Genomic DNA, 24,347 nt, shown 5'->3' with positions numbered 1-24,347 from the left:
CCGAGCCCGCAGACCTCGCAAACCGCCGGATTTCGGGGTGTTTTGTTTTGCAGGAAAGGAAAATAAGCATAAGGGGCGAAGGCAGGCCATGCCTGCCGCCGGGCCGGGCTGTGAGTGAGGGCCGGGGTGCCGGAGGGAGGTGCCCCCCGACGAGGCACCGCCCCGCGGGGTCGGGGCGGTGGCGCCCGCTGGGCGTCCCGTGCTGGGCTGGGCTGGCCGCGCCGCGCCGCCCTCCCGCCCTCCCTCTGCCTGTACCTTCCCTCCCTCGCAGCGCGGCAGGTCGGGGCGTGTGGCGGCGCGGACCGACTCCGGTCCGGCGCGGCTTGCTGCGGAGGGGTAAGGCCGGGCGCCCCCGAAATGGCGGCCGCCCGGGGAGGGAGGGCGGAGGGTGCGGCGCACGGGCGGCCGTTGGGAAGCGGCATGGCGGGGGAGCGGGGTGGGGAGGGCGGAACGACGGCGGGTGCTGCGTGTAGCAGCCCCTGACAGCCCGGCCTGGGAGAGGGGTGGCAAAGCGCTGCCCGTGGGCCCCGTTTATTGCAGCTAGGGTCTGGCGCTGTGCTCACCCGCCGCTCTCTCCCGAGCCGCACGCTGGGCCACCGGGCCGTGAGGTGGCCCGTCTGTACCTCGCCGGGGTCACCGAAGGCCAGCTCTGGTGCAGCACTGCTTTGCTTCCCCATCAGCGCCCAGTGGCATTGTACAACTTCACAGGGGCTTGGCTTTTGCATTTTTTTTTTAAAGTGTTTTAACCTGTTGCGGGGGGGGGGGGGGGGCGGTGTCAGAAGCTTTGCACAGTCCATGCATTAGGAAACGTGTTCTGAATGTCGCCATAATCTTGTGAAACAACACTTATCTCCCTCTGCCTTTTGTTGAATTAAGTCTCCCTGTTGTACAAATAAGACTTGGCCTTTATATTGGGCTTGTGGGACCCTTGGAGGCAGAGGAGGGGGAGAGCGAGCCCTTGTTTACCACAAAATCCAGGTGATGTTCTGTTTCTTTCATTTTCTGGAAGTTGAATCAGATGGGAGGCTGATGGCAATGGGTTATTGTTGCACCATGGTGTTGCTTGCCATGAGGAATCTTTCCCAGCAGCCTTTGCGCCGTGTCAGCTCATGAAGAACGTAAACTGCTGTAAATTTAAAAAAATCCTGACTCTTCCTGAGGGCTTTTGTAATCAACCTGTTGCAGTATCCTGTTGAATTTTAGCAATGACATATCTTTATTTCAGGCTACTCTATAGCATCCCTTAAATTACGCTGCTTCACTTTCTTTGTCCCCCTACAGCACCTCCTGTCTTGCTCTGAGAGTTCATGTGGTGTCTGCTAGAACAAGGGTTAATTAAAATGGCATCACCCATCAGAGGTAATGCCCAGTGGTGGCCATTTTGTTGAAACAGTTTTGAAACAAGTCCCTTTTGCCAAAACTCCTTTCCTTTGCCATCTGCGAGGCCATTGCCTAGGTTATTAGGGAAGCTTTTGGTGTGACAGAATATCTACTGCCTGGTATTGTTGAGGCCGAAGAGTCTCTTAGCGTGTCATCAGTCAGACAAAGATCCATCCCAGTCTTCATGCTTCACTCACTGCTACCAAAGATGACTGCCTGTGATGGAGAGAGCAGAGCATGTGTCTCTTCTGAGATGTTGCTGAGCTCAATGGAAACTAGAAAAATCAGTGCAAAAGTTTCAGTGTATTTAGAGTCTCTGAAGGAGTTTGTGTGCCTAGGACAGGCAGTTCCCAATCTGCAAATCGTTGGAAGCTGGACAATGTTTGGGGCAGCATCAGTTATGCTTTACCTGAGGCATCTGGTGACAGGTCCCTGTCAAAGGCATAATGCTGGCTTGCATAGGTGGGTCTGGGCTCTGGTTTGCTACAGCTGCTCTTATTTGCCAGTACTTTGAGTCAGATGTCCTTGCTGAAAGCCTGGGTTGTGAGTTGGAGGAGTTGGCAGCTTTTGAACTCCTCCATGTAACTATCCTGAGATCACGTCCTTGCTCTGTAGTTTCCCGATAATGTCTCTTGAGTTCCTGACCTGGATGTCTTTCTGTCCATATGCTGTATTTCTGCAAAAAGCATGTTTTATTCCAAACTGTTGCATATATTGATTGGCCTGTGTTTTTTTTTTTAAATAATGGTTTACCTTCTTGTTGGAGTCCTTCTGCAGTGGAGGAGAATGACTCCCCCAGTTGCCTGGTAAAAATTCTGGCAGTCCCTGCTGTATGTTGACTCCAGTAAACACTAAGAACATACCTTTTCTATATGCTTGAGATAATGTCCCATGTATGACATCTCATTTTACTCAGGAGTCTGAGGTGGTTAGTCCGTCCTGTGGTACGTTTGGTGAGAGCTTAACAGTCAAGTTTTCCTTCTCCTGTCTCAAGGCAGGTGTGTCAAAGGAGGGTTTGTTCTTTGTGCAGAGAGCAGAACACTGAGTAAGAGGACCTTTGGCAGCCCAGTTGGGGCCGTGGCTCTCCTTCTCTTGCATCTAATACAAAAGCCATCTTCTAAGTAAGCAGGGAATACCAACCCAAGGAGATTTTTCTCCGATGCTTTAGCTTCCCAGTCCCTTGTGCAGAAAGGAAGTCTTACGCCAGTTTGGAAGTGGGCAGGACTCTCAGGCTTCTCTTCAAGTACAGTAAGGCACTCACAGCTGAAATCATGGCTCTGAGAAGGATATTTTCAGTTCAGCCTCTGAAAGCTTGTGTTGATGGGTCTAAGAGATTCTTCAGCAAGGGGGTAGAAGAAAGCTGCTTGTATTCCCTTGTTAAGCAAAAATGCTAGGTGGGAGTGGCTGATGGAGTGCTATCCATCCCCATTAGGAAGTTTCCAGCAGGCGTATTATATTATTCCTAGCTAATAAAAGTTGTAGCACAACTCTAGCTGTTCCTATTGCACATACACAAACCAGGTGACAACTCCCTTGTTCTTGAGACAGCCCTGAAGGGGTTGACTGGTGAGCTGTGTCTCCTCTAGTTGGGTCATCCCACAGGTAAATTCACTCGTTGCTTCTACAAAGTTTGGCTTCTGCCCTAAGGAGTGCGTTGGGCTACTTGTTATGCATAGGAGGAAAATATGTATTTACATGTATTTGTACATGTAACATCTCTATCACCATGTATACCTGTATGTGGCAAACTATCTCGTCTGATGTTTCCAGGTGATTTGATCACTTATAAAGCAATCACGCTGTCCCTCTGTTTTTTTGTGCCTTCTGTTTAAGACAGAAGCTTAGAAAGATAAAAGGTGGATGGACTGACTCTGAAAAAAAGGGGGAGGTTTGCTTTTTCATGTCCCAATCTACTACTATCCCCAGCGGCCTCATCAGTTTTGCTCTTGAAACCTCCTGAGAAAATGCTCTCCTACTCCCCACCTCTACTCTCTGCTCCTGGGCTCAGTACTGAGTTGCCTCCAGCTCTCCCTGAGCATGTGCAGCGGCAGCTGAGGTCATGGAAAGCCTGAGGGAGGGTGACTCCTGGAAATTACAACTCGTCTCAGCTTCCCAGGCTGAGGAACAGAAACCTTAGTCTCTCTGGTTGTTCAAAAACCTTCAAGATCCTGAAGGTGAAGACCAGGTCTCCTTCCATCTCATTTGCTCATCCTGCTTTTCAGACCTTGAACATGATTTTCCTTTTGCCGCAGCAAAGCCAAAATGAAATGAACGGTGTCACTGTTTGTAAAATCGCCCCATTTTCCCATTCTTTTTTGCATGTTCATTTTGGCAGAGCATCTGTCTTTTTCAGATAGATGGTGACTATCTTCCCAGTCTGTGAGAAATGTACTTTTCCCTGCTACCCCATGCCTGAAGCCAGAGTGTAGAGGGAGAAATGAGGAACAGCAGGGCTGCAGGATGGAGATGAGGTGTTTTGTCAGTTCTGCAGAGAGGACCTCATACCATCCCTCCCATGGCACAAAAACTATTCGGTGATCCTCCTGGCAAGGATCAGCACTGTAATAGCAGCACTGCTGATGGGCATCTCTCTCGCCAGTGCTCTGCTCTGTCCCGCCTGCCAGACTCCTCTGCTTGTGATCTCAACAGCCTGGCATCCCAGGGAATTAATTCAGTCAGTCCTATTAGTCCTGTGTCCTGGCTGCTGCACAATAATAAAGCTCTCGGCAGAATGAGCAGGAGAATAATTACTATTTTGCACTCCTGGCATTGCATGGCAGAGTAAGAGGTGTATTTTGGGGTCTGGGCCATGTTTGGGTATGACCAGCTTGGGCCATGTTTCTAACCTAAGTTCCTCTTGCTGGTCAGGTGGTTATGGCTCTCAAGTCCGAGCTGGAAAAGTGCTGTACAGCTCGGTAGGTGCATTTGAGGCAGTAGTGAAATAAGCTCAATAGGGGCCTGAAAGTGTAGCCGGCTCCTTAGAAGGATGCAAGCATGAGTAGCTGCTATGACATGCCAGCTGGGGTCTTCATGGAGTTATTGATATATATATATTTATGTGTGTGTGTATTTCATGCATAGTTTTGATGTCCAGTGCTGGACACTATTGGAGGCAGGATACTGGTTTAGTGGGATAAGGAAGGACATCAGGAATTATGTTCTGCAGAGGTTAAGGGAGGGTCCTTGGCAGCTGTTTAAATTTATTTGGGTGTTGACTCACAGCTGCTGTCAGCAGGGTACAGCCAAACAAATGCAATTTTAATCGTGCAGTGAGTTGCACAGTGTGTATTGCCTGCATCCATGCAGGCTGCTGCAGATTCGCTTTTTCTACCTGCTCAAAATGTGTGTAAGAGGTGAGTGCATCCGAGTGAGGGAGCGTGGAGGATGTGGGATGTGGCATGGCCTCTTAAGAGAGGTGGAAATGAGACGTGTGGGAGGTGTGAGAGGGGATGTTGCTCAGACCCATGGGTTGTTCCTGGCAGCAGTAATGAAGCTTCATAAGAAAAAAAGTGAGCCAGAAGTAGGTGACATAAAACGTTTGGCATTGACTGTTGTTTCTTATCTATTGCTGGTACCAGATCTGAATGCAAAAGGAGCAAAGTTCACTTTTCTAACCCAGGTTCTCTTTCCTTTTATAGGAAAGAAAACAGAGCAGTGGGGAGCTGGGGCAGTGGAAAGAGTTGTGAGCCTCTAAGTGCCTGTGCTTCAGTGGAGTTTGTCCCTGTAGCTGCAAAGTGGAGGGTGCACACTCCTAAGAAGCTGTGGAGTTGGGCTGAAATCTGCAGCATGTTTCCCAGATGTCTTTGCCACTGTAGGAAAGGGACAGGTTGAGAGGAACAAACACCTTCTGGAGATTCTGTGGGAGAAAGATCTGCCTGTGCTGTACAATGGGTAAGGTCAAAGCACATCTGACACCTCACCCCGGAACACTTCTGTCCCCATAGGGGCAGAAGTAGACAGGGGAAAGACCAAGCAGATAATTACTATTTTGCACTCCTAGTATTGCATGGCAGAATAAGAGGTGTGTTTTGGGGTCTGGGCCACGTTTGGGTATGGCCAGCTTGATCTGTGTTTCTAACCTAAGCTCCTCTTGCTGGTTGGGTGGTTATGGCTCCCAAGTCCGAGCTGGAAAAGTGCTGTACAGCTCGGTAGGTGCATTTGAGGCAGTAGTGAAATAAGCTCAACAGGGGCCTGAAAGTGTAGCCGGCTCCTCTACAGAAGGATGTATGCATATAAGTAGCTGTGAGTGGGGGCAGGACACTGGTCTAGTGGGAGAAGGAGGGGCAGTCAGGAATTACACTCTGTGGAGGTTAATGGCAACGTCCTTGGCAGCTCCTTAAATACAAGTGTATGACTTACCAGCGTAGTTGGAGTATGTATAATGGATTCTTTGGCTCCTTCACTAATGAGATCCAGTTAAAACTGGAACCAAGAGTAGTTAGAGGTAGGAATTTCTGGGGGAGAGGTTTCTGTTTTGTGTGAAGTAGATCATGTCTTGAGCCTCGCTGACCTGTTACCTGCCAGAGCAACAGCTGCGATGCCTGCATGGTTGTGTTCTCAGGGAGTGCTCTGATCCTCAGTGACCACTACACTGCAACAATAAAGAAAATAAGGGGGGAGGACAGTTTTGGTCACATTTACATGCTAACAGAGCCAGCTGTCAGGTGCCAGCCATGCTGGCACTTCTGGCATGCCAGCCAGTGAGCCGGACTTCTGGAGTGCCGGACGAGGCAGGCGTGAGTCATGGCTTGTGAATGTCAGTATTTCTTCCCAGCTTTGGTGGAATCCAGAAGGGAGGAATTCATATCCCATATCTCCCCCCACATTGCCCTGGAAACGGAGCTGATTTGTTGTTTTTCTCCGTGGTCACTGTAAGCTGCATGCAGAGCTCCCAAGGAGGTGGTGGGGAGCTGTGTGTGCAGTCACAGCGGTGTACGGCAAGTGTAGAAGCCAGGCACGCAGACACGTGCATGGTAGGCAGTACCTTGGAGCAGCCAGCTCTGGAGCAAGAAGGGGTCTTGGGTGTGTGTGTCGAGTGCTGTATGCAAGGAACGTGCGTATGGGAAAGTGCTGGGCTTCGTGCTTGTGGCTTCGGCTGTTGTAGCATAGAAGGGATGAGTCCAGTCCTGTGTGGAAGTACAACTTGCTGAGGAGTGGAACTGCCAGCGAGCTGGAAGCTGTGGTTAGTTGCAGGTCATCCCTTGCTATATGGGGTAGCCCTCTTCCATCTTTGTTGGGAGACTCGGCTTAGGTGAGAGGTCTGCCAGAGGTGAGATGAGAAATTTGATGTGGTGTCCAATTTACCTTGTCCACTTGGAGGGTTTTTGGAGGGACAAATTTCCTTTTATTGGGAGGACCTCTTTCTGTATTTGGGGAGGAGGAACTGTCAGGCTGGTTTCTGCGCCTTTGAGTCCCAGTTTGCTGGTTTTTTCCTCCTCCTGAGCAGGGAAAGAGTACAAGCATCCCGCGGAGCTCCTATGCTGTACGTGGAGAATGAGGCTGCACTCAGCTTCAGAGATGGGCTCTGGAGAGCCTAACAAAAGCCTGCTCTGTCCATTGTGTGCTCCCCAGGCCTTACCTCCAGTGTGTGCAATGTGTCCCAAGGCAGGAAAAAAGGGAATTTAAACCACTGTGCTTACACCAGGAAAAAATCCTGGTTGCTGACTTCACTGGGCCTTTTGCCCTCAGAGTTGGTCAGGCACGGGGAAAGCATGGATCCTGACTCACAGGTGTGCTGCAAGAAGCCTGGAAGGAGGGAAAAGCAGACACAGTTGCAGAAGAAAAAATCTGCTTTCACTGATGTCACGAGCTTTACTTTGGCTGCGTCTGTCTCCATGTGGAAGAAAACCCCCTTGTGGAAAAAAGAGGTTTTATTGTTTGCTACTTCATCAGGAATTTTAACAAGTTTTTAGGAAAAAAAGAAGGGAGGAAGAAGCCAACTTAGATGAGAGCAGTGAGAGTATCCAAATTAAATTATTGTAGTTATATCAGTGTGATTCTTGTCAACAGTGTATTTACAAGTGTGTAAGTGGGAAGCTGGTTTCCCTGTGTACGAAGGGTGTAACTGCTGCAGATCAGCAGTGTCCTCCCAATTTTTGACATTGATAACCATAACCTGGCGAGCCCAGGTCCCCTCTCCCTGTATTACCCTGACCAAACAGTCTTTTTTGTTTTCCTGTGTCTGTGCACACAGTAGTGGTTACCAAATCAGATGCTGCTTTTGTATGCGCATATACCAGTGCAGTGAGGAGTTTTCTGGGTGGCAGGAAGGTGGCCCTGACACCAGAGCAGTCAGTGCTGAAACACCCTTTCGTCTGAGGTCAGTAATAGGAGAATTCCTTTCTGTGCCAGAATTGCCCTGGATACTTCCAGCATGAATTTTAGAGTTTTATCTAAATTCTTCAAAAGCAAGAAGTGACTTTTGTTTTTTGGGTTCCTCTATCCCTTGATACCCTAGAGGGACCTCATTTTCACAGTGGGCATTTAGTACTGACTGAAATTCAGGTCAAAGTGAAGGTAGTTACTCAGTTTCTTCAGAAACTTTTGTCTGTGTTGTTCCTGGATTTTCTCTGAGTATTTTTTGCTTTTAATGTTTAAGGACTTACTGAGTGTCTTAACCTACAAGTGAACCATGCTGTGGACTGCTTTTCCCCTCCTGCTCACTAACGGCATGGGGTGCATTGAGAAGATGGATAATGAGTCTGCCCAGCGCCGGATGTTTGCCATGTTCCTGTCTCTTGCACGCAGAGGAAAATGCTTTGCTGCTTTCTGCTGAGCTCAAAGAAGTAGTCTGAATGCCGAGTATGTGCCAGTAACATTTTGAGAGGCTCCTGAGGGAACAAAGTATGTGGTTTCTCCCATCTCCTGAAGTCTTCTTGAGTCTTCCTGGTACTTGAGGGTTAATCCAGGGTGTCCCAGAGTTGTAGAACGGACTACTTTTAGCCTTTAAAATTTTAACCTTTAAAATAACAGGAGATCAGATGAGATGATACAGTCCCCTCTTGGCTTGAAAATTGACCTCCAAGGCAGAGGGGGTAGCGGGGAGGATTAAGTTTCAAACTCCTTTTAGGCTTTCCTTTAAATTGAAGCTTGTTCACATGGTGCTAGCGTAACCTGAGGGTGGGTTGGTGGAGAAATCCCCTGCAGGATTTCCCGGCTTCATTTGAAGTCCAGCTGGTTTGTGCTGGCATCTGTTAGAGGAACCCTTTTCCAGTTACTTATTCCTGCCAGCTCTAAATGAAGTGGATGATATGCTGAGACAGACTTGCCAAAGTTTCTGTACTGATTATAGCTCCGTACCCTTCATGGAGAGCTGCCCTTTGCCTGTGTGTTTATTTGAAGCAGCAGAGAGGACCTGAGCAAGCCCAGCTCCCGGTGGCTCTGTGTGCAGGTCCGTATACAGACCCATGGAGCGAGGTGTTTCAGGGAAGTGGTTGATGGCTTGGGGCTGGGGGATTTCTTTAGAGCTTGTTGGCACGTGCCCTGGGATCAGGGACTTCTTTTTATTTTTTCCCCTCCCCCCAGCCTTGGCGAAGGGCCAGCAAGTAATTGCCTGGAGGAGAGCCCTTGCCTCCCAGTTATTTATTCACATGCTGGTGCCTCCCTGTCAAGTTTGCAGGCTGGTCTATAAACAGCTGCGTAAATGGTTTTGGTGGAGTCATTAAAACCTGCTACACAAGAGTGAGGCAGAAGGGGGAGGAATGTTTTATTTTTGGCTGTGGGTTGTTTAATTTTTACTGGAAGAATTGTCCTTTTCAGCAGTCTTAAGCAGCATGGATTGAGCGTTTTTTCTAGCATTGCTCCTATAGCAACAGGAGAGAGACAGCTCCTATAAACTTGGACTTACAGGTCTGGGAAATGAAATGTCATTTAATTTGCCCTTGACTGTGTTTGATATTTGATCTGACTCTAGTAAAGTGTTTTTAGCTCTGGAGGGGAATATAACTCCTCAAAGCGTTCAATGATCACTCCAAAACATCCTCAGAGACATGGACGTTGGGGATATATAAGGACCGATGGTCAGAAGAGACTTCTTGGCCATTCCTGGCGCTGCTGTTAACAAAGTGGGTAATTCCAGATGCGAGAGTGTTCCCGCATGAGGTGGCTGTCCTGGGTAGGAAGGGAGGCTCCTGATACTGTCACTGGTATATCTCTAGCTGCCATGCTGAGCTAGAGCTGGTATTACCCCGTTCTGTGCCTGCATGATGTTCCCTCTTCTGTCGGTGCCCTGGGGTGCTGCAGAGCACGTTGACCCATTCCTAGGACCGCAGGTACCAGCTCCGTTGCTGACATGCTGAGAGGTTTTCTCTGGCATGGCTGGCACCAGTCCTGAGCTAATCAGCAACATGGCTGAAGCAGTAAGACCGCTAACCTTAGTCTCCACTGTCAAATCCCTTCTCAGCTATTTTTAAAATGTGATCTTTGTGGAGTTGAAACTGTGGCAGGGTGCCTGGGAGAGATCTGTGGGCTGACTCCAGAGACTTTTGCTTTGCTTGTTTACACCGCAGAAAGTGCGATCAGGAACAGCCTACTCAAAGCAGAACAAGTTCTGTACAAAAGCTAAAGCTGGTGCCAGCTTTTCGTGCACTTCTTGCTTTGTGTTGTCTGCAGTCAGGTGTCTCAGGCACAGGCAGGGCAGTGCTAACAAGTAGCTTGAAAACTTTGTGTTTTACAGCTTTGTGTTCTGCAATGGTCTTCCAGAGAACAGCTCGGTGGATGGAGGATGAATGTTGAGATGTGAGGAGAGCGAATCCACCCCTTCTCTCTGCTGGGAGAGTCACTTGATCTCTCTGTGCTCCTGTTATAACGTGCTACCTTTTTTTCTTTGTTGGGATGCTTTGAGGAGGCAAAGGGTCTTTCAGGCAGTGAGATTATAGAACATTGTGTCATTGAGAGGCTAGAAATGTACCCCGTGGTGACACACCAGCTGCCTGCCCTCTCTTCTAAAAACTGCTGCACGTATTTTTGACAGTGGGATTTAAAGTCCCACGATTCATTTGTGAGCTCAGTGAGGTGAAGATGATGGCCTGCCGTGGGATATGCACCTGATACTGTGGGTAGGTAGAAAATCTACCGGCTTTTAGCTAGTCACCTTTTCACTGAAGAGATTTGTAGGGAATGAAACTGAAAGTACCTCTGTGATGAGACCGCAGCCGAATTTTGAGTGACTGCGCGCTAGCTACAACACAGCACGTGCTCTCAGGTTAGTCTTTGCCCTGAGCTCAAACCACTGTGTAAAAACCCAACTATTTGTAGAGAGTGAACAAATGGTTATCATTGCTGCATAATTTGGAGAGCGCTTTGAATTCATGTACAGAATTGCCTGAATAGGCTTTGTGGGGGCTGGGAGGACTTTTATCCTCCCAGGATTTTTAGTGCTTGTTGGCTTGGTCCTAGTACTGGCATGGCTACAGGGCAGGGAGGTTTTGTGAGCACTCCCTGAAAACACTGAGGACCCAGTGGCTTCGATTCTGAGAGCTGAGCTGAAAATGAATGTAATGAATAGGAGGGTAATGAATAGGAAGGGATCAGGTGGAAAGCTGATTCTGCACAAACTGTTTTTTTTAGAAATGTGGTTTAATGCTACTGGTACGTTCTCCAGTGCAGATAAAGCCCTGCTTTAAAAAAACAAAACAAAACAAATAAAAAACCCCACAATGCCCATGAACAGAGTTGGGAAAATAGAATTTAAAATACCAATAGCAGGCTGCAGTAAAGAGTTTGTTTTGTCAGTTGGCTAGCCCTGACCTATTTGAACTATTGTTCCTTGTCGTGGCAAACCCTCATTGCTATGAGCTCTCTGCAAACACATGCCAGGCACTGATTTCTGGTGCTTCGAGTGAGAGAAAAGAGATGGTTATTGTTCCTCTCCTCAGTTCAATGACTACTGAAGTGGTTCTGGTTCCTGTGTATAAATAGTGTAAAGTGCTTCGGGATCCTTCAGGATAAAGGAGGCCTTATGAGGTACAAGAGGATGTTGTTTGACGCAGAAGGAGTTCCCATTGGTTGCGCAGTGCATGCTGGTCTCTTGCCTGCCTTCCAGCTCCCGATGGAGCCTGGGTGCTTGGAGGGGCCGTTTGCTTCCCTGGTTATCCACTTCTGGGAGCAGCAGGCAGGGGCTTTCAGCTCTCAGGATGTGGCTGGCTGTGTATGTTTTGTTAGGACCTGAAAGCCCTATGAAGGGTTTTGTGTTTGCTTTGTAGTGGACCAGTGCTAGAGCACAGACACGCGCAGTCCCAGGCACACTCGATCACTCTTTCTTTCTCTTTCACGCTTTCTTTTTCTTAACGGTTGTGAAATTGGTTTTACGCTAGGGTTCCTTTTATCCTCAAGGATCCTGAAGCCAGCCATCACCTTGCCCAGGTTTGACTAACCCCCTCATAAAACACTTAATTCACAGGTATGTGTGTGGTGCTGAACATGTAAATCCTTGCTGAATTTGAAATTTATGCTCATTGTTATTTATGCTTCAGTAAGTCCCTCCCCTGGGGAGTAAACAGTCTCGAAAAAATGAGCGGAAGGGCTAGTGCTCTTTTCCTGAGAGACAGCACTTGTCCCAGAGCAGGCGGCTCCTCATGTGTGTTAGGCACACAATTCCTCACTGGATACCTGACTCTCATCAAAATTAGCAGGAGTTAAGGGTCTGCATCTCTCTTGAGGGGTCTATTCAAATGCAGCAGCTCGAGCCAGAGTAGAAGAAAGGAGGGATTTGGCAAGCGTCCCGAGGGGTGACAGCAGGACTGTGATGCGCCTGTGGAGATGACGCCTAGACCCAGAGGGTGTTGAGGTGAGATCCTCCCAAACTCCCAAGGTGGGATATTGCTTATCCTCTCTAAGTTCTTCAGAGGTAGGGCCAAGCAGGGTCTGCCAAAGATGGCCAAGAGATCTTACTTCTTGTTGAATGTAGGTGTCTTTCTAAGTTGTCTCCACCTCTCCCAGAACCACTGTACACATTCCTGGTAGGAGCAGGTGATGTGGCTAGAAAACATTGCTTTGTATTTCTCATTTCTCAGCAGCCCCTAAACGGCTCGGGGTGAGATCCTTTTGTGCTAGGTACTGTACAGTCAAGGAAGATGACTCCATGCCCTCAGGAGCACATAATCAGTTTAGACAACTAGCAGAAGGAGATAAAGGCAATTTCCAAGCTGTGGTCTGGGGAATCTCATTCAGCAGTGCTAAATTAGTTCAGCTTCCATGTGAAGGGTCAGGGGGGAGGGTTTTGGACCAAAATCTGTTCTGTGTGCCTGCCTCACACACAAGTATAAATGACAATTCCTGAGAAGGAGCTTCTTTGCCTCACTGGATGTCTGGCTTGTGTTTTGCCTTCTCCCTAGCCCTAGAGGCACAAGTACTTTTACTTTCTAGCATGCTCCAACATGCTGAGATGGAAAGCAAAGCATTCAGCTTTGCATCCTGGGTCAGCGTTCAGCTTTGCATCCTGGGTCGGCTTTCTCTTCTGAAAGGGCAGGAGTGTGGGAGCAGCATGAAGCAGATGGATAAATGGTAGGGCACAAGGGCTGCTTGAGGAGAGTTTGGGCCCAGCCTCAGGACTGAGGATGCTTCAGAGCTATTGCTTGCTTTGCAGGTGATCGCGCTGCCTGTGCCTTCCCTCCTCTCCCCAGTTCCTCAGAAAGCTCCTTTGTCTGATCTTTACTTTAATTAATGATTACAGGACTTTGTTTGGCCTGCTTCTCAATGGCTCAAGTGCTGGTATTTCCACTGTTTCTCTCAAGAGATGTTTTTGTGGTCTAGAGGCTACATAGTAATGTGAATCAACAAGTTTCTAGCTCTTACCAGAGCATTCCTTTTCATAGGGAATGGAAGCAGGAGTAATCCAAGCTGATTATAAATGAAGGTGTGTCACCCATACTATGTTAGATAAAGGCCTGCAGGAACCTCCCCTTGAAGATAATAGGAAGTTAAAATGGTTATGAATTGTGTTAAATTTGATCTGCTAATAAAAAGTAACTTTTTTTCTCTTTCCGAGTGGTTTGCAAACACCCCATTATCCCACCCAGGCAAGTCAGGAAGTATTACTGCTTCCATATCCCAGTACGGGCAATAGATAAGAGTTTAAGCCTTAGGCTGCGAAGTAAGTTAGTGTCAGGGTGTAGATCAAAGGATCATTAATTCAGTATCCAAACAGACAGGTTAGGGAGGAAGAATTGCTATTCCCCTCTCCATCTTGCTGCCTTCAATGCCAATGGAAACAGATTGCAGGGAGAATCAAACTTGCCTGCTGTGGGATGAGGGTGAGATGGCTGACGATGTGGCAGTACAAATGATTGCAAAAAGTTTGGGACCCTCTATCTTAGAAAAGCAGGGGACAGAGGGGATGCTAGAGGCCATTTTCCAGTACAGCAGCCTTGCCAAGGTTAGAGGGACAGGGAGCTAGCAAGGGCCCTCAGCCTGTTGCTCTGAGATGTGCTGGGTTCACTGGAGCACACTTGAATTCTTACAGAGAGGAGCCAGGGGATCCTGAGGTAATAGGAGCCAACAGGGAAACACCGGTGAAATACCTCAATGGAATAAGGTGTGTTCCTCTAAAAAGGTAACATGGCCAACAGCCCAGCTGAAATGCCTCTGCACCAGTGCACGCAGCATGGACAACAAACAGGAGGATCTGGAAGCCGCTGTGCTGCTAAAAAGCTACAACCTACTTGCCATTACTGAAACTTGGTGGGACGAATCCCATGACTGGAGTGTGGCTATCAATGGCGTGCTGGTTTTGACTGGGGTAGAGTTAATTTTCTTCACAGTATGGGGCTGTGTTTTGGTTTTGTGCTGAAAACAGTGTTGATAATACAGGGATGTTTTTCAGTGTTGCTGAGCAGTGTTTACACAGAGTCAAGGCCTTTTCTGCTTCTCACACCACCCCACCAACGAGTATGCTGTGGGTGCACAAGAAGTTGGGAGGGGACACAGCAGGGACAGCTGACCCCAACTGACCAAACGGATGTTCCATACCATATGACGTCATGCTCAGCATATAAAGCTGGGGGAAGAAGAAGGAAGGGGGGGATATTTGGAGTTATGGTGTTTGTCTTCCCAAGTAACCATTATGCATGATGGAGCCCGGCTTTCCTGGGGATGGCTGAACACCTGCCTGCCGATGGGAAGTAATGAATGAATTCCTTGTTTTGCTTTGCTTGCGTGCGCGGCTTTTGCTTTACCTATTAAACTGTCTTTATCTCAACCCATGAGTTTTCTCATTTTTACTCTGCCGATTCTCTCCCCCATCCCACCGGCGGGAGTGAGTGAGCTGCTGTGTGGTGCTTAGTTGCTGGCTGGGGTTAAACCATGACAAATGGCTACAAGCCGTTCAGAAGGGACAGGTGAGGAAGGAGAGGCGGAAGGGTTGCCCTCTATATCAAGAAATGGATAGATTGTGAAGAGCTGCCTCTGAAGAATAGCCGTGAGCAGGTTGAAAGCTTATGGGTAAGAATTAGAGACCGAGGCAACAAAGGGAACCTTGTGGTTGGTGTTTACTACAGGCCGCCTGATCAAGGGGAGCCTATTGACGAAGCCTTCTTACTCCAGCTACAGGAGGCATCGTGCCTGCAGGCTCTCATCCTGCTGGGGGACTTCAACCACCCCAACATCTGCTGGAAAAGTAGCACGGCGAGCTGTAGGCAATCCAGGAGACTCCTGGAGTGCATTGAGGATAACTTCTTAAACCAGGTAATAGACAGTCCTACCAGAGGGGATGCGTTACTGGACCTGTTGGTCACCAACGCAAGTGAGCTAATCGGTGACGTCAAGATTGGAGGCAGCCTGGGCTGCAGTGCTCATGCGCTGGTGGAGTTTGCAGTCCTGAGAGATATGGGTCAGGCGAAGAGTAAAGTCAGGACCCTGAATTTTAGGAAAGCAAGCTTCCAGCTGTTCAAGGAGTTAGTCAATAGGACCCCCTGGGAAACTGCCCTCAGGGACAAGGGAGCAGAACAGAGCTGGCAGATTTTTAAGGATGCTTTCCATAGAGCACAAGAGCTCTCAATCCCCATGTGTAAGAAATCAGGAAAAGATGTCAAGAGACCAGCATGGATGGGTCAAGACCTGCTGGTCAAACTAAAGGGCAAGAAGGGAAATGCAGATGCAGTGGAAGCAGGGACAGGTATCCTGGGAAGAGTATAGGGATGCTGCCCAGTTGTGTAGGGATGGGGTCAGGAAGGCCAAGGCACGGCTGGAGCTGAAATTGGCAAGGGACACAAAGAATAATAAGAAGGGCTTCTATAGGTATGTCAGCCAGAAAAGGAAGGTCAAAGAAAATGTACCCTCCCTGATGAACACGACTGGCAAACTGCTAACAACGGACGAGGAGAAGGCTGAGGTACTCAACAACTTCTTTGCCTCAGTCTTCACTGGCAGTCTCTCTTCTCACACCTCTCAAGTGGATGGACGTCAAGGCAGGGACTGGGGGAGAAAAGTCCATCCCACTGTAAGAGAAGATCAGGTTCGAGACCACCTGAGGAACCTGAACATACATAAGTCTATGGGACCTGATGAGATGCATCCCAGAGTCCTGAGGTAATTGGCTGATGTAGTTGCCAAGCCACTCTGCGTGATATTCAAAAAGTCACGGCAGTCAGATGAAGTCCCTGCTGACTGGAAAAAGGGAAACATTGCACCCATTTTTAAAAAGGGTAGAAAGGAGGACCCTGGGAACTACTGACCTGTCAGCCTCACCTCTGTGCCTGGGAAGATCATGGAACAGATCCTCCTGGAAGCTGTGCTAAGGCACATGGAGGACAGGGAGGTGATTTGAGACAGCCAGCATGGCTTCACCAGGGGCAAGTCTTGCCTGACCCACCTAGTGGCCTACTATGATGGAGTGACTACATCAGTGGACAAGGGAAGAGCTACGGATGTCACCTATTTGGACTTCTGTAACACCTTTGACATGGTCCCCCACAACATCCTTCTCTCTAAATTGGAGAGAGATGGATTTGATGGATGGACTATTTGGTGGATAAGGAATTGGCTGGATTGTCGCATCCAGAGAGTAGTGGTCAATGGCTCCATGTCTAGATGGAGATCAGTGATGAGTGATGTCCCTCTGGGGTCTGTATTGGGACCAGTACTGTTTAATATCTTCATCAGTGACATAGACAGTGGGATCGAGTGCACCCTCAGCAAGTTTGCAGATGACGCTAAGCTGAGTGGTGTGGCTGACACACCTGAGGGATGGGATGCCATCCAAAGGGACCTGGAGAAGCTCAAGAAGTGGGCCCATGTGAACCTTCTGAGGTTCAACAAGGCCAAGTGCAAGGTCCTGCCCCTGGGTCGGGGTGACCCCCAGTATCAATACAGGCTGGGGGATAAAGGGATTGAGAGCAGCCCGGCCGAGAAGGACTTGGGGGTACTAGTGGATGAAAAGCTGGACATGAGCCAGCAATGTGTGCTTGCAGCCCAGAAGGCCAATTGTATTGTGGGCTGCATCAGAAGCAGCGTGGGCCAGCAGGTCGAGGGAGGGGATTCTGCCCCTCTACTCTGCTCTGGTGAGACCCCCACCTGGAGTACTACATCCAGCTGTGGAGTCCTCAGCATAAGAAAGACACAGACCTGTTGGAGCGGATCCGGAAGAGGGCCACAAAAATGGTCAGAGGGATGGAACACCTCTCCTATGAAGAAAGGCTGAGAGAGGTGGGGTTGTTCAGCCTGGAGAAGAGAAGGGTCCGGGGACACCTTATTGCAGCCTTTCAATACTTGAAGGGGGCTTACAAGAAAGATGGGGACAGACTTTTTAATAGGGCCTGCAGTAATAGGACAAGGCGGAATGGTTTTAAGCTAAAAGAGGGTAGATTCTGACTAGATATAAGGAAGAAATTTTTTACGCTGAGGGTGGTGAAACACTGGAGCAGGTTGCCCAGAGAGGTGGTGGATGCCCCATCCCTGGAAACATTCCAGGTCAGGTTGGACGGGGCTCTGAGCAACCTGACGTAGTTGAAGATGTCCCTGCCCACGGCAGGGGGGTTGGACTAGATGACCTTTAGAGGTCCCTTCCAACCCAAACCATTCTATGATTCTATGATAAATGTAGTAATGTTGTAGAGAAATAACTCCCGTTAAGTTTGAAGGCACCTTCCTGTGGCTTTTTGCTTATCTGAGGGAGGTACTGTGCATTTACACTGGGAGGTTAAAGCCTTACTCTAGGAGGGCTGGCAGTGGCAGATGAATTCAGGGGAGCAGAGCCTGCCATGGTGCTTAGGACCTGTGTCTTGATTATGCTTTAGTAAGGATAGAGGCTGAAGGAAACGGTGACTTCCTAGCGTGCTTTTTCTCTGCAGGGGCCCTGCTCTGGTTCGTGCTCTATATCCTGGGGCTCATAAGCCCTGGGAGCAGAGGATGGACGTACGCAATGAGTTCTGGTACTGTCTGCCCACCTCTTCCCTCTTCCCGGGCAGTTCCCGTGGGAGGGCTAGGTGCAATGAGCACTTTGAGGCCCTAACACCAGCTAGGGCTTCACACTGCACAGAAGGGTCTTCTTCCTGAGCTTTCTCATGGAGTTACTTTCAGGCCTTTTGCACCAGAATGAGCTGTCATTGTGGTGTGTACACAGCCTTGACAGAAATGATAGCAGCATTTACAGGATGCAGCAGTGAATATAAACCTGTTCTGACAGCTTCCTACCATCAGAAGATCTTCACACTCCCCACTGCCACAGTTTGGCTCTCCCCCATTATCCAGCGCACACTTTGCAGTTTAATCAAATGCATTCATGAGATGCATTCTGAAAACATGTGCTCTCTATTAAAAGGAGGACTTGACGGCAAAGCATATTATCAAATATTGATTCCCAGAATAATCTTTGACATAGTCCATGATTCTCTGCATCTCTTTCCTTTTCTTTTTCAGCTTTCTGCTTTCCTGAATCCAGCAGAGGACCAGAGCCAGCAAGAAGAGAGCGGGTGGAAGAAAGCACTTGAAGAGGACCGAACATTTGCACTGGTGCTGTGAGCTGCTTTGGTGGTGAAAGGTCAGTGTCAAGACTGTTGACCCATGTTGTCTATCAGTTTGGGGTGAATAATGGCACTCGGTAGTTGTGTAAATTGGAGCTCTTCAACTGCAAGCTTTAGAGTTCCTCTCCTGGGAAGGCTTTACTTAAGGACTTCTGGCTGCTTTCTGGGCTGTGTGAGATGTGCTGGCAAGTTGATAAGCAACTGGAGGCCTTTTCTGAGGATGTTCAGTGGGGTAGGTAAAGTGGCGGTGGTGATATTTTCATCTTACAGAGGGGGAACTTAGAGAGGTCATGCTTTCAAAGGTTGGAGTTTAGCCTTGCTGGAGAATGAGGTCTTCAGTCAGTTTGCTGAAGATAATAGGTTATTGGCCCACACCTGCATTGCACATATCAAGGGGACGATGTCTGCTTTGTTTGCTGAGAGCTGCCTCAGGGCCAGGGTTATCTGGCCCAGCTCAGATAGACTCCGGCGTAGCCGAACCTTGCCCTCCAGGCCAGCAGCGTGCCCACTGGGTGTGTGAGGTGGTGGTATTGTCAGGGGGCTGACGATGTTGGACTTGCAGCCCTTTGGGAGCTGCACTTTCATAGCAGCATAGTGGGATTTCCTCCAGCAAGTCTTTCTTGTGTGTGTTGGCAAAGATGTTAGAAGTTATCTAACTTCGGGCACACAAGTTATCTATGAAACAGACAGCACTGATGTGTTGGATACCAATTTTCTTGCTATCACTCAAAAATCAATACTTAAAAATAATGATGCTTTTAATGGCCTGGGAGCTATTCCATTTGCTTTGGCATTGTTTCTTCCCCATCCGTCTGATCGTGCTTTAGGGCAGGTTGTGCAGAAAAAGCCTGCAGGCCTGGCTTTCTTTGCTGTTTAATTAAGTACTGTTACTGTGCAGGTTGAGGCAAATGTACCAAGCAATGTCTGTGATGACTAAATGAATGTCTAGCCAGCAGGAGTGTGTGTGTGTGTGCATGCCACATGCTTTCTGAGCTGGGATGTGGGTTCGTGCCTGTATGTGCCTTTGGGCCTGCAAATAAAAATACAGTGGCCTGATGTGGGATAACCAGAGCAAGTCCTGCCATTGAGATTTTAGGTGGCTCAGCACAACAAAATGACTGTTTATGTAGTGTTTGTGTTCCCAGGTGCTCAGCACCCAGAACTGGAGCCAAACTGCTCAACTTCTGGTGCATTCCTGTTGTCCAGTTTGTCCTAAGGGATCAGTCTCAGTAGGATGAGAGCCCAAGAAAATCAGGCCATGGAATGGTTTCACTTTTGAAGTGACCCCTGCCTTGCCTGGCAGTCATGCACTGTGTGTTCTTATCCAGCTGGGAGGTTGTGGCTTGCAGTTAGACAGGGCAGGATGAGTTCACTCTCTTTTTCTTTTTTCTTTTTTATTTTTTTGAGATGTTTGTATAGGTGGGTCGTCTTTTCCTTCTTGCTCTTCATGTAGGTGCTTCATAATCCCTCCATTCTGTCGTACTTTATTACTAGCATCTCGCAATCTTTGATGTATTTGAGCCAGCATGCCTTGTAAATGGTTGCCAAAATCGCTTTACCAGTCCTCTCATTATAAGTATGGATTTTACTGACCCCAAAAGAGGTTGTACCAGTTCACTGGCCAAAGTAGCCTGTACCAGCAAAAGCACTTTTGAGGCAGTGAAATTGTGTTGCTGTAGGGCTTTTACCAATACACCAGTCACCTGGAGCCTGTCATACCTCACAGCTGGCATTCCTCTGTCAGCAGGGTTTCTCAGTGCAGATCCTTACAACATCACTGGGTTTAGAGAAAGGTGAGGGTCCTGCACTGGGGAGGAAGAGCAGAGGCAAGGGACAGACTAAGGGACTTGCCCAAGGCTATGCACAAAGTCCGTGTCAGAGCGGAGAATTGGATTCAAGCTGTTCAACTCCCAGTTTCTTGAATTAATCTTCAAACAGTTACCCCTCCCTTTCATGTGCAGGTTCTGTCGCACTGAGTTTGTCCTTGTTTTTTCCTCCCATCTTTGTGCATTTTGTTCTAGTTAGAACATTGTTTCTCCTTGTCACTTACATTGCAGTGTGAGCATAGTAGGAACCTGTTGTTGATTTCTGGCAAATTACATAAAAATACCTCTCTTCATTGTATGACTAAATTTCACAGCCTGTATCCCATGATTGCTTACTTATATTTAACTTGCTGATAAAGCTACTGTCTATTGGACTGGACCAAGTGAACTTCATTATGGAAGTGCTTTTGGTCTTCTAACCACTTTTTCAGTTAGCAAAGCGCTTCCTGTTATGAAGCTCATGTCTAATTAGTATGTTTTTATGCATTTGTAAATACACCCTTGTGGCATAGCTCGCCATTTTCTGTCCGCTGGAGAGCTCATTCGTAATTATCAATGTGATTCAGAATAGACCTTTGCCTCAGTGTTTTAAAATAGAATATAACCATGTGTGTTAATTAATGTTGCTTCTTCTTGTCTGGTTTCAAGAGTGATTCATGTCACTTCTGAGGGTCTGTTATAAAGGTGACTGAAGCCAAGAGACCCTGGTCATGTCAGTGAATTCAGGATGAGGCCCCCCATGTTCATCCCATGTTCAATGGCTGGAAGCCATTGTGCAGCGGGAGAGATATGACTTAGTCGCCCTCACAGAAACATGGTGGGGTGACTCTCACGACTGGAGTGCTGCAATGGATGGCTACAGACTCTTCAGAAGGGACAGGCGAGGAAGGAGAGGCGGTGGGGTGGCCCTGTATGTTAGGGAGTGTTTTGATTGTATAGAGCTCAACGATTGTGATGATGGTACGGTTGAGTGTCTATGGGTAAGGATGAGGGGGAAGGCCAACGAGGCAGATATCCTGCTGGGAGTCTGTTATAGACCACCCAACCAGGATGAAGGGGCGGATGAAGCGTTCTATAAGCGGCTGGCAGAAGTTTCTCAATCGCTAGCCCTTGTTCTCGTGGGGGATTTCAACTTCCCGGATGTCTGCTGGAAATACAACATGGCAGAGAGGAAGCAGTCTAGGAGGTTCCTGGAGTGTGTGGAAGACAACTTCCTGACACAGCTGGTAAGTGAGCCTACCAGGGGAGGTGCCTCGCTCGACCTGCTGTTTACAAACAGAGAAGGACTGGTGGGAGATGTGGTGGTCGGAGGCCGTCTTGGGCTTAGCGACCATGAAATGGTAGAATTCTCGATTCTCGGTGAAGTAAGGAGGGGGGGCAGCAAAACCGCAACCATGGACTTCCGGAGGGCGGACTTTGGCCTGTTCAGGACGCTGGTTGAGAGAGTCCCGTGGGAGACGGTCCTGAAGGGCAAAGGGGTCCAGGAAGGCTGGACGATCTTCAAGAAGGAAGTCTTAAAGGCGCAGGAGCAGGCTGTCCCTGTACGCCGTAAGAAGAATGGGCGGGGAAGACGACCGGCCTGGCTGAACGGGGAGCTCTTGCTGGGACTCAGGAAAAAAAGGAGAGTTTACCGCTTGTGGAAGAAGGGGCAGGCGACTCAAGAAGAGTACAGGGATCTCGTTAGGTCGTGCAGAGAAGAAATGAGAAAGGCAAAAGCCCAGCTAGAACGCAATCTGGCCGCTGTCGTTAAAGACAACAAAAAAAGTTTTTACAAATATATTAATGACAAGAAGAGAGCCAAGGAGAATCTCCATCCTTTATTGGATGCAAGGGGGAACATTGTCACTGAGGATGAGGAAAAGGCTGAGGTACTCAATGCCTTCTTTGCCTCAGTCTTTAACAGGCAGACCAGTTATCCTCAGGGTACTCGGCCCCCCGAGCTGGAAGACGGGGACGGCGAGCAGGATGAACCCCCCGTAATCCAGGAGGAAGCAGTCAATGACCTGCTATGCCACCTGGACACTCACAAGTCTATGGGGCCGGATGGGATCCACCCGAGAGTGCTGAGGGAGCTGGCGGAGGTGCTCGCCAAGCCGCTCTCCATCATTTATCAGCAGTCCTGGTTAACGGGGGAGGTCCCGGAAGACTGGAGGCTTGCCAATGTGACACCCATCCACAAGAAGGGCCGGAAGGAGGATCCGGGGAACTACAGGCCTGTCAGCCTGACCTCGGTGCCGGGGAAGATTATGGAGCGGCTCATCTTGAGGGCGCTCACAAGGCATGAGCGGGACAACCAGGGGATCCGGCCTAGCCAGCACGGATTCATGAAAGGCAGGTCCTGCTTGACCAACCTGATCTCCTTCTATGACCAGGTGACCCGCCTAGTGGATGAGGGAAAGGCTGTGGATGTGGTCTACCTGGACTTCAGCAAGGCCTTTGACACTGTCTCCCACAGCATTCTCCTCGAGAAGCTGGCGGCTCACGGCTTAGACAGGTGGACTCTGCGCTGGGTCAAAAACTGGCTGGATGGCCGGGCCCAGAGAGTTGTGGTGAATGGAGTTACATCCAGTTGGCGGCCGGTCACGAGCGGTGTTCCCCAGGGCTCAGTACTGGGGCCGGTCTTGTTTAATATCTTTATTGATGATCTGGATGAGGGGATTGAGTGCACCCTCAGTAAGTTTGCAGACGACACCAAGTTGGGTGGGAGTGTTGATCTGCTCGAGGGTAGGAAGGCTCTTCAGAGGGACCTGGACAGGCTGGATCGATGGGCCCAGGCCAACTGTATGAGGTTCAACAAGGCCAAGTGCCGGGTCCTGCACTTCGGCCACAACAACCCCATGCAGCGCTACAGGCTTGGGGAAGAGTGGCTGGAAAGCTGCCCAGCAGAGAAGGACCTGGGGGTGTTGGTCGACAGCCGGCTGAACATGAGCCGGCAGTGTGCCCAGGCGGCCAAGAAGGCCAATGGCATCCTGGCCTGTATCAGAACTAGTGTGGCCAGTAGGAGTAGGGAAGTGATCGTGCCCCTGTACTCGGCCCTGGTGAGGCCGCACCTCGAATACTGTGTTCAGTTTTGGGCCCCTCACTACAAGAAGGACGTTGAGGTGCTGGAGCGTGTCCAGAGAAGGGCAACGAGGCTGGTGAGGGGTCTGGAGAACAAGTCTTATGAGGAGCAGCTGAGGGAACTGGGGTTGTTTAGCCTGGAGAAAAGGAGGCTGAGGGGAGACCTCATCGCTCTCTACAACTACCTGAAAGGAGGTTGTAGCGAGGTGGGTGTTGGTCTTTTCTCCGAAGTAACAAGCGATAGGACGAGAGGAAATGGCCTCAAGTTGCGGCAGGGGAGGTTTAGATTGGATGTAAGGAAAAATTTCTTTACTGAAAGAGTGGTGAAACATTGGAACAGGCTGCCCAGGGAAGTGGTGGAGTCCCCATCCCTGGAGGTTTTTAAAAGGCGTGTAGATGAGGTGCTTAGGGACATGGTTTAGTGGGCATGGTGGTGTTGGGTTGACGGTTGGACTCGATGATCTTAGAGGTCTCTTCCAACCTCAATGATTCTATGATTCTATGATTCTATGATCGCGGTGCTGTGGTGCAGATGAACACCTCTGTGCTTTTTGGGACCATGAGGCTCAGAGTCCGAAGTCACCCTTAGCCTGTGAGGCAGATTGTAGCTCACCTCTCCACTGCCTGGGCTCTTTGGGAAAGGCATTTCACTGTTGTCTCCTGCCCTCACTTGCTTTCCCTGAAGACCAGCATAAAAGCCTGACCCAGTCTTTGCAGGCGATGGGAGGCGGCAGGCCACCCTGTGTGAGGCAAGGAGCACAAACATGACTTCCAAAAAGAGGTTCTGGAGAGAGCTGCCTTTCCCTGAATAGCTCACTGGGTGAGTCATCAAGCATGCAGAGGCAGCCAGTGCCATCGGCTCTGCTCCTGGCTAGGAAGGATAGATCAAACAGGAGACAGCCCTGATTGCTTTCTGATTCATGGCCTGCAGTCCCTGCATGAATCACCGTGCTTTATAAACCTGCAGCTGTTCCCTGCCAGCTTTCTGGAAACAGACAGATCCTCTCCTCCCAGTGGCGAAGCCAAGCCACCTGAAAGGCCTGTACGCAGTGCTCGGTGGAGCAGGACCTGCAGTCTTGAGGGGAATTTCAGTCTGTCTGTCATCTGAGTGCAAGTACGGTCTCAG

At 49.2% G+C, this 24,347-nt stretch overlaps 1 protein-coding gene across 1 annotated transcript in view; it reads left to right on the top strand.

Annotated features, from left to right (window-relative positions):
• The first annotated feature begins 250 nt into the window (after nt 1-250).
• The window catches only part of CD151 (CD151 molecule (Raph blood group)), a 42,716-nt gene continuing 18,619 nt past the window's right edge, over nt 251-24,347 (top strand). The window contains exons 1-2 of the mRNA XM_076344253.1: nt 251-336; nt 18,232-18,352. The gene's annotated coding sequence lies outside the window, so the exon portion shown is untranslated. The remainder of the gene's footprint in view (nt 337-18,231; nt 18,353-24,347) is intronic.

The sequence above is a fragment of the Aptenodytes patagonicus genome, chromosome 7 (genome assembly GCF_965638725.1).
Source record: "Aptenodytes patagonicus chromosome 7, bAptPat1.pri.cur, whole genome shotgun sequence".
Classification (NCBI taxonomy): domain Eukaryota; kingdom Metazoa; phylum Chordata; class Aves; order Sphenisciformes; family Spheniscidae; genus Aptenodytes; species Aptenodytes patagonicus.
Note: the sequence above shows the minus strand (reverse complement) of the source record. Positions and strands in the feature narration are given on the sequence as shown.